The sequence below is a fragment of the Eptatretus burgeri genome, chromosome 12 (assembly GCF_056783735.1).
Source record: "Eptatretus burgeri isolate ZD-2024b chromosome 12, Ebu_testis_v1, whole genome shotgun sequence".
Classification (NCBI taxonomy): Eukaryota; Metazoa; Chordata; class Myxini; order Myxiniformes; family Myxinidae; genus Eptatretus; species Eptatretus burgeri.
The window spans coordinates 38,517,372-38,524,920 of NC_140972.1; the positions used below are offsets into that span (position 1 = coordinate 38,517,372).

Sequence of the window (7,549 nt, forward strand, 5' to 3'; positions counted from 1 at the left end):
TGATCGTTCGCGGTCAAGTCGGCGAGTCAATGAGACGAACAAAGCTCGAACGTGTGCGTGATGACGTCATCGCGCATCGACTCAGCGCACTGTTGAATGAACTCTTTCTACTGTCTTGGCTGTGAACACTGTACGTTGATAAATACATGATAAATGGATGGTCTCCTCGGATGTACCATTTGAATACCTGGTATTAATAATAATAATAATAATAAAAATGATGATGCATGTATGATCGTTTTGGGGCAACTCGAACGGACATCGGATTGATGTGTACAGCTGGGGAACAAAAATAGAGGAAGAAGACACACGGTGAATGGATCGGGAAGTGACGTATTATTCTGACTTGTAATTGTGTTGTTGTTGTTGTTGTTGTGGTTTATCGGACGAATTTTTTTTTGTCAGACACGAGTGAATTGTCCCCGCGTCAATAAAGGCTTTTCCGCTTCCGGTATGATTCTGGATACGATAATATATGTTGATTTGCGGTTGTTGTTGTTGGTTGTGAAACGTCACTTCCGGCCGAACATAACATGGGTGTAGACTGCCAGATCTCAGGATACTAAACAGGTCGACACCCCATAGAAGCACAGAACGGAGCCCATCTAACTTCTGAGTGGAGCATGGTCGGGACTGGCTTTTATCTTCGAGCGGGGGGGGGCATGCATTGAATGTATGTATTTGTCTCTGTTGATTTGAATGTGTGAGGACATTAACTTGTGTTTGTGTGTGTGACTTTCAATTTATATTTTGTATGTGTGTGCATTAGTACACACGTCTATGTGTGAGATTGTAAATATGTAATTTGTATATGTATGTGAGAGTGTGAGAGTGTGAGAGAGTGTGAGGGTGAGAGGGTGAGAGGGTGAGAGGGTGAGAGGGTGAGAGGGTGAGAGGGTGAGAGGGTGAGAGGGTGAGAGGGTGAGAGGGTGAGAGGGTGAGAGGGTGAGAGGGTGAGAGGGTGAGAGGGTGAGAGGGTGAGCGGGTGAGAGGGTGAGAGGGTGAGAGGGTGAGCGGGCGAGAGGGTGAGAGTGTGTGAGAGTGTGAGTGGGTGAGAGTGGGAGAGTGGGTGGGTGTGAGAGTGTGAGAGAGTGAGAGAGTGAGAGAGTGAGAGAGTGAGAGAGTGAGAGAGTGAGAGGGTGAGAGAGTGAGAGGGTGAGAAAGTGAGAGAGTGAGAGAGTGAGAGAGTGAGAAAGTGAGGAGGCCGGGTGGGGTGAGCTAATCTATTTTTGGTGGGATGAATATATGATCGGCAACATGCAGCAAAGTTTAGATTAATAATTTAAATATGAAAATTAAACAAACACAAATATATTCCCACACACGATAAACAAGGTCAAACAACTGCAGAAATACAAAGATAACTTAACATTGTATTGTACATGTACATGGATAAACAGGGAGGTGAGTTCGAGTCTCGCTCTCGCCTCCCTGAAATTAAAATGAGGCTGAAATAAGCAGCACGTGGACTTGTCTCGTTCATTCCTTATTTGTCCTGGTTCGAAATGTCTGTGACTGTTAAATCACAACCAGCTCTGTGAATTTCTTCTTTATCATCTGGCTCTGAGTTGTCAGAAATCTTCTATTTTGTCATCTTCACATAATTTGTTCATTATCAACATGGAAAAGACCATTCCCATCTCTCATACATGGAGAACATAATGGAATACTCGGTTCAATGCACTCGCGCCATACGGCGGCTCTGCACGTGCACCGCACTGAATGGACTCAAAATGGCGTCAAATCGTTCGTTGTCGCTCCTCTCTCTATAAAGGGACTCTACCCTACCCTACCCCACGCCACCCACCGAGCCAACACCAGGCGACTAGTTCCGTTTTACCTTCGAGCAAGTAAAATTACCTTTGAGTTCGAGAATTCCACGAAGGAATCGTTGTTACAGTTGAAATAAAACAGATTGTTTTTAGTAAGGCCTTTTATGTTGTTAAAACATTCGCACTGTTTCGAAAATATATCACACAACTGATAAATACTCGTTTCCTGAACGGGGAAATAAATCGCTGCAAAAGAAGATTGTGAACAGCCGCCAACAACACCACATGGCCGTTATGAACTGCACAATGGTAAAAAGAAAATCACTGTGAGAAGAGATTGTGAACAGCTGCCAACAACACCGCATGGCCTTTATAAACTGCACAACAGTAAAATTACACTCAAGAGAAAAAAAAAGAGGCCCGCCAACCAGCAGAGAGACGAGAGGGGCGTTGTTGAAGGAGGGTGAGCAAATGGTCAACAGAATTTAAGACAGACTGTTGCTTTGCTCTGCTGAGTAGAATTGCCGACTTTTGAACACATAGTGGACCAGTTTACATCAGTCAAGGAAAGAATTTCAATTTGTTAATTGAAAGATTAATGATTTTTGTACTGATATTGTGGAAAAATATATTTGAAAGATTGATGAAAGTTGTTTGGACCAAAAGCACAATCTCAAATTGCCAAAGGCAAAGTTGCAGCTGTGCAGGACCCAAGTAACGTATTGAGGGACATGTGTTGTGAGGTGATGGTTTGTGGGCTATTTTGGATGTTCAAAGGTGTTCTATGTAAGAGGGAAATTATTTTTATTTTGGGAATGGCTGGCAGCTGGGGGGCATGGGTGCCTGATCTGTGTGCGAATCTAGCAGCCATGAGTACTTGACATTCAGATCCCCAAAGCTCAGTTATTTTATGAAGTCCAGGTGGATGGATATCTCCCTTTGTCCGATGTCTAATGGGGGTTAAGTGTGCGTGTGCTGTGAGTTGTTTTGTGGTTGGTTTCTTGTATTCACCAACAACGACAACATCCTCCCGAGCTTCCGTCCACCATCGGCCTTTCTGACGTGCATGCGTACCGGGCACCTGTGGGGGGAGTTCCATTGATAACCGACGCTACCCTCCGACCTGGGGTTTGCAGCAGCATCGAGTTGCAGGTTCGAGTTCCACCGAGCCAAATCATCAAGGGCCGTATGAGGCATGAAGGTCCAAGGAAGCTTCTCACCTCCAGCTCACCTTCCCTTCTGAGTTGGGGGTATCGATAAAGACCCGACGGGGTCCATTTCTTTTTGGAGTGTGTGTGTGGTATGGGCCAGTCCTTTGGGCAGCACCTGTATGGGTGTTTGTGCGTAAATTTCCATTTATTTTATAATGAAGAAAAAAGAGGGGGTGGAGAAGGTGTGCTGCCTGTTTGGCTGTTGGTTGCATCATTGGTTGAGGCATGGCTGTGCCACTGACGCGGGGCCTCCATTTACGGGCTGAGTCGGCCCTCTGGGGTTGGTTCAGTAGTAGGTGATAAGCCAAGATTAGATTATAATAATGGTAAAGTGTCCGTAAAAAAATATGGGAAAGTACATGAAGATTAATTTTTCTACTGTGCTAACAAGAGTGTGAAAAATTTGGGCGAATTGTACAAGCTCTGGTATTGATGGACAGGAGCAATATGGAGAAATTTTGAATTACAGGCAACTAACATTACGATCGAAAGATGTTTGCCAATGAATCCAGCCTCCCTACTGCCAACCGGTGACGAGGGAGGAAGCACATATGAGTGAACAAGTGCTGGTGGAAGAACCGAAGGCCAGACTGCCTTGCAGGAAGTAATTCCGCAATTTGGGATTCCAACACGATTGTCATCGGACCAAGGAGTGTCCTTCACGGCAAAATTAATGAGTAAAGGAGCCGATGGCTTGGCCATTACAACAATCAATGCCACAAGGGGGCTCTCGCCCCACAAAATAATAACAGGACGCCCTATGCAGTTTCCGGCCTCTGCTCCCCCGGATATGGCAAGATGGGGACTGGTCTTGCAGGAATGATGGAATGATTGTAAGATGCCAACTGTTACCATCAGGATTTTTTTACTCACAGGTGCAAGAAGCGCTACCGATACCAGCTGGAGTTTCTTTGCATGATCTTCAACCCACTGATCGGATTTGGGTGAAAGAGTTCCTGAAGAAAAACGCCCTACAACCAAAGTGGACGGAACCTTACACTGTACTTTTGACAACGCTCTCCGCCGTCAAAGTGGGAGGTAAGAGTGCACGAATACACCACTCGCACTGTAAAAAGGCACCCTACACCGCCACCAAACCAGGAAGGAGTCGGCCCGGCAAAACAAAGAGACGGAGTGGTGAGAGGCCCACGACAGGAGGACTCAGACACCCTGCCGAACGTGGAACCGGGAGGACCAGGGAACAGAGACCTTGGAGCACCGGGGCCGGCGGCAGAACCCTTGACGATCCAACATGCGTCTCCTGGCACTGACACTACTCCTTTGCAGCTGGGGCCTGTCACTAGGCAACGGACGAACACACTCAAGCCGAAGAGACCGTACACACCTCCGCAGTAAAGGAGGGAACGTAAAGGAACGAGGAGCAACACAGCAACGACATAGGAGGGAAGCGGATGAAGAAAGAACGGCAGAAGATAAATACGCAGCCTTTGGAAAAACATATAATCCAGAGCTAGATAACGTAAAGGTATTTTCAGAAGGACAGGGTAAGCCTTTTTCGTTCCTCATTCCCCGAAGGAATACGGGAGACCATGGGATAATCCCATAACTCATCCAACCACAACAACTCATAGAGTTGCCATGCATTCAAGCCAATGGAACTTATGATCTGGTGGAACAGAACGAAGAGATAAGAATAGTTAATTGGTCTTATTGGAAAACCCTCAAGGAGGATACAGCAATAGGGGAAATAGTCAGAGTAGCTTGGCAGGTAAGAGAAACAAGAAAAACAAAACACCGTGGACATGGCAGAAAAGCGGGATTCGCATGGGGTCAACACGCATCTTTAATTACTTGAATCCCACTGGTCCCCGATAATACCCATCTGGATTATACTTGTTCAATCAAGGGACATCATGAAAGCGCCACAATGTTCTTTGTGGTGCGCAGCAAGGAATCTCTGGTAAAATCTCCAAACACCTTTGTGGCTTTAGCTACCGAGAGAGTCAACATCCAAAATCGTAGTGACTGTTGGGTTTGTATGGTTCCGGGAGCTGGTATGGTCATGAATTGCGATAGAATAGATAAACTTTCGTTAGCCTTGGAATATGTAGCCAATGTATCCATGGCTTACAGTACGGAATTATCGGATATGTTAGTATCAATGCGTGCCATGGTAATGCAGAACAGAGAAGCTTTCGATATGCTTTTGGCGGAGCAAGGAGGAGTGTGCGGGATGATTGACGGAGAATGTTGCGTCTGGATTCCGGATCCTACTGACATAACTAACCAGGCGGTGGCCCGACTGCAAAAAGTTGCAAACGCCCTCACTCGCGGACGAACGGATCACGAAGAGGGCTATGAGTGGTGCAGATCCATATTTCAGGGCTGGGGAGGTTGGTTGCTGCACTTGATGGGGTCAGCTCTTCTAATCATTGTGGTGGTGATTTTTGGAGTATTTCTGATTAAGATTCTCATTTCCATTTGTCCAAAGAAATGCTGTGAAGCCTCACCCCTCAACCAGGCCATCATAATAATTAACAGCGAACTCAGGGAGGAAGACCCCCTGGACCTCCGTATGGGGCCACAATCAGACCCGACCCCTACCAGCTGAGGGGCCAACAAGGTGCTCTGGCGGAGGTAAGGGGCGCCCTGGGGAAGATTCTTCCAGGTATGACTGATTACTCAACGAACTTAAGTGAAAAGGTAAGCCAAACATGGACTCACGCATCTCACTGCACACGAAGATACAGGAAGTTGTAACAAGAAAGAAAGGAAATCTTCAAGTAACATGCTGATGGAGGTTTATGACAGATGTGGCAGTTTTTTGACTAGCATATGCATAATCGTGGAAAATGGACAATACCAGATAGTGAAGGCATGTGTGGAAAATACTTGTATGACCCTGATATGTAAATATGCATCTCATGAGCCTCTTTTGTCTTCTAGCGCAAGTTGAGAAAGGAGCTTACACCACGCCTTGAGTGCTCACAGTGCTGCTCACCCATTATTACATTTGCATATTGTCAATCAGTATTGTTGCAATTAGTGTCAAGCATAATTATCGAAATAAGCATTGTGGCAAGTGGTGTTTTAGCAGGGTTACCTCATGAATATTGTTGGAAGTAGTGTCAAGTAGACTTACCGAAATAATATTGTTGCTTTGAGTGTTTTGAAGAATTATCGAAATAATATTGTTACAATTAGTGTTTGTAGAATTACCAAAATCATATTGGGGCAATTAGCATGTTGTGAAATTACCAACACAATCATATGAATGAGGAAAATTTACGACAATTTGATGTGAGGCATGTGGCAGCAAGAAGGACAGATGCTAAACTGGGCCACCAGTCGTCGGGGTCTTCTCATTTGGAGGTTGTCATTGGCTGTTCACGGCATTTGCAAATACCGTTTGGGGGTGGTGGAGCCAAGGGATGGTCAACTCAGCTGTCAAATGGAGGCCCACCTATTCGGTGATCTTGGGGAAATGGCAAATTATGGTCAGATGTGACCAAGGAGGGATTGTGAGGAGTGCGATGTTATGGTCACATCCGATCCATACTTTATACATATATATTAGTTAGATGGCGGAAGTCGAACTCACTTTTAAAATACTCTGTAAAACTCTCTGTCTTTGAGTGGCACGGTGTCCCAGCAAGTCAATCCACCAGATGCCCTCTAAAGACGTAGTCTGTGTTATTTCAGTAAAAGCAACCCGAGGAAAACGTTACCTAGGTTCTCCGAAGCATTCCAATCTTGGGCCTTTGTTTAGGTTAAAATGGTCATCGCCTGAAAATGCTGTCAGGTAGTCCATCATTGGCACAGGCCTGCCCCCTAATGGTCAACCCACATTCCTTTGTCTGAGAAACGAATAGAGCTGGGTTCTTTTACCAAAGCCAGACCTGTTTTCCTCTTTGGATTTATGTGAACTTAAAAGGGATTTCTGTTTGTCCTGCAACCATCCCACAGTGATAACACTTTTGGACGTGGGAGATGGACGACTGTGAGGCCATAAAATAAGAGCTCTTGTCACACCAACTCAGGTGAGAATATAACCAGACAGAGATTGGAATTAGAGATAGATTGTTCTTGTCACACCAACTCGGTTGGAGTATAACCAGACATAGATTGGAATTAGAGATAGATTGTATATAAAGGAGAGTTTGTGACTGTAAAACTCAGTTTGGTTTAGGGAGCTCTCCATTGTCGGTTGGGCTGCCAACACCAACTCCGCTGGCTGGCGTGTGGTCCTTCAATAAAGCTGCATTTTGGTGAATCCTCTTCTGTTGACTCTCTTCATACTGGGCCAGAGAATGGAGTCTTCACATCAGTTATCAATTTTTTTTCAGAGTGGTTTCGAGAAGATGCTCAATTTTTTCGATTAATCCAATATGGCTGTCATAACATGTGACTTATGACATCAGAGTTATCATTTAAACATTCTCAATGGGGAGTCCCTCCGATGTTTCAATTGTTGCATCGATCCGACACGAGCGGTTGCAGAGAAAAACAAGCTCGAATAAGCGAAGATCCTCGTACTCTTAATGATGACGTCATAAAAACGAATATGACGCCATTGTGATGTGTCAGGTTTGCGATAAAAAATTA

At 45.2% G+C, this 7,549-nt stretch overlaps 1 long non-coding RNA gene across 1 annotated transcript in view; it reads left to right on the forward strand.

Annotated features, from left to right (window-relative positions):
- LOC147015442 (uncharacterized) overlaps positions 1 to 7,217 on the forward strand; it is a 7,675-nt gene extending 458 nt beyond the window's left edge. Inside the window, exons 1-2 of the long non-coding RNA XR_015050335.1 lie at positions 1 to 673; positions 3,859 to 7,217. The exon at positions 1 to 673 is cut by the window's left edge and continues 458 nt beyond it. This is a non-coding gene — a long non-coding RNA (uncharacterized LOC147015442). The remainder of the gene's footprint in view (positions 674 to 3,858) is intronic.
- Positions 7,218 to 7,549: the final 332 nt, after the last annotated feature.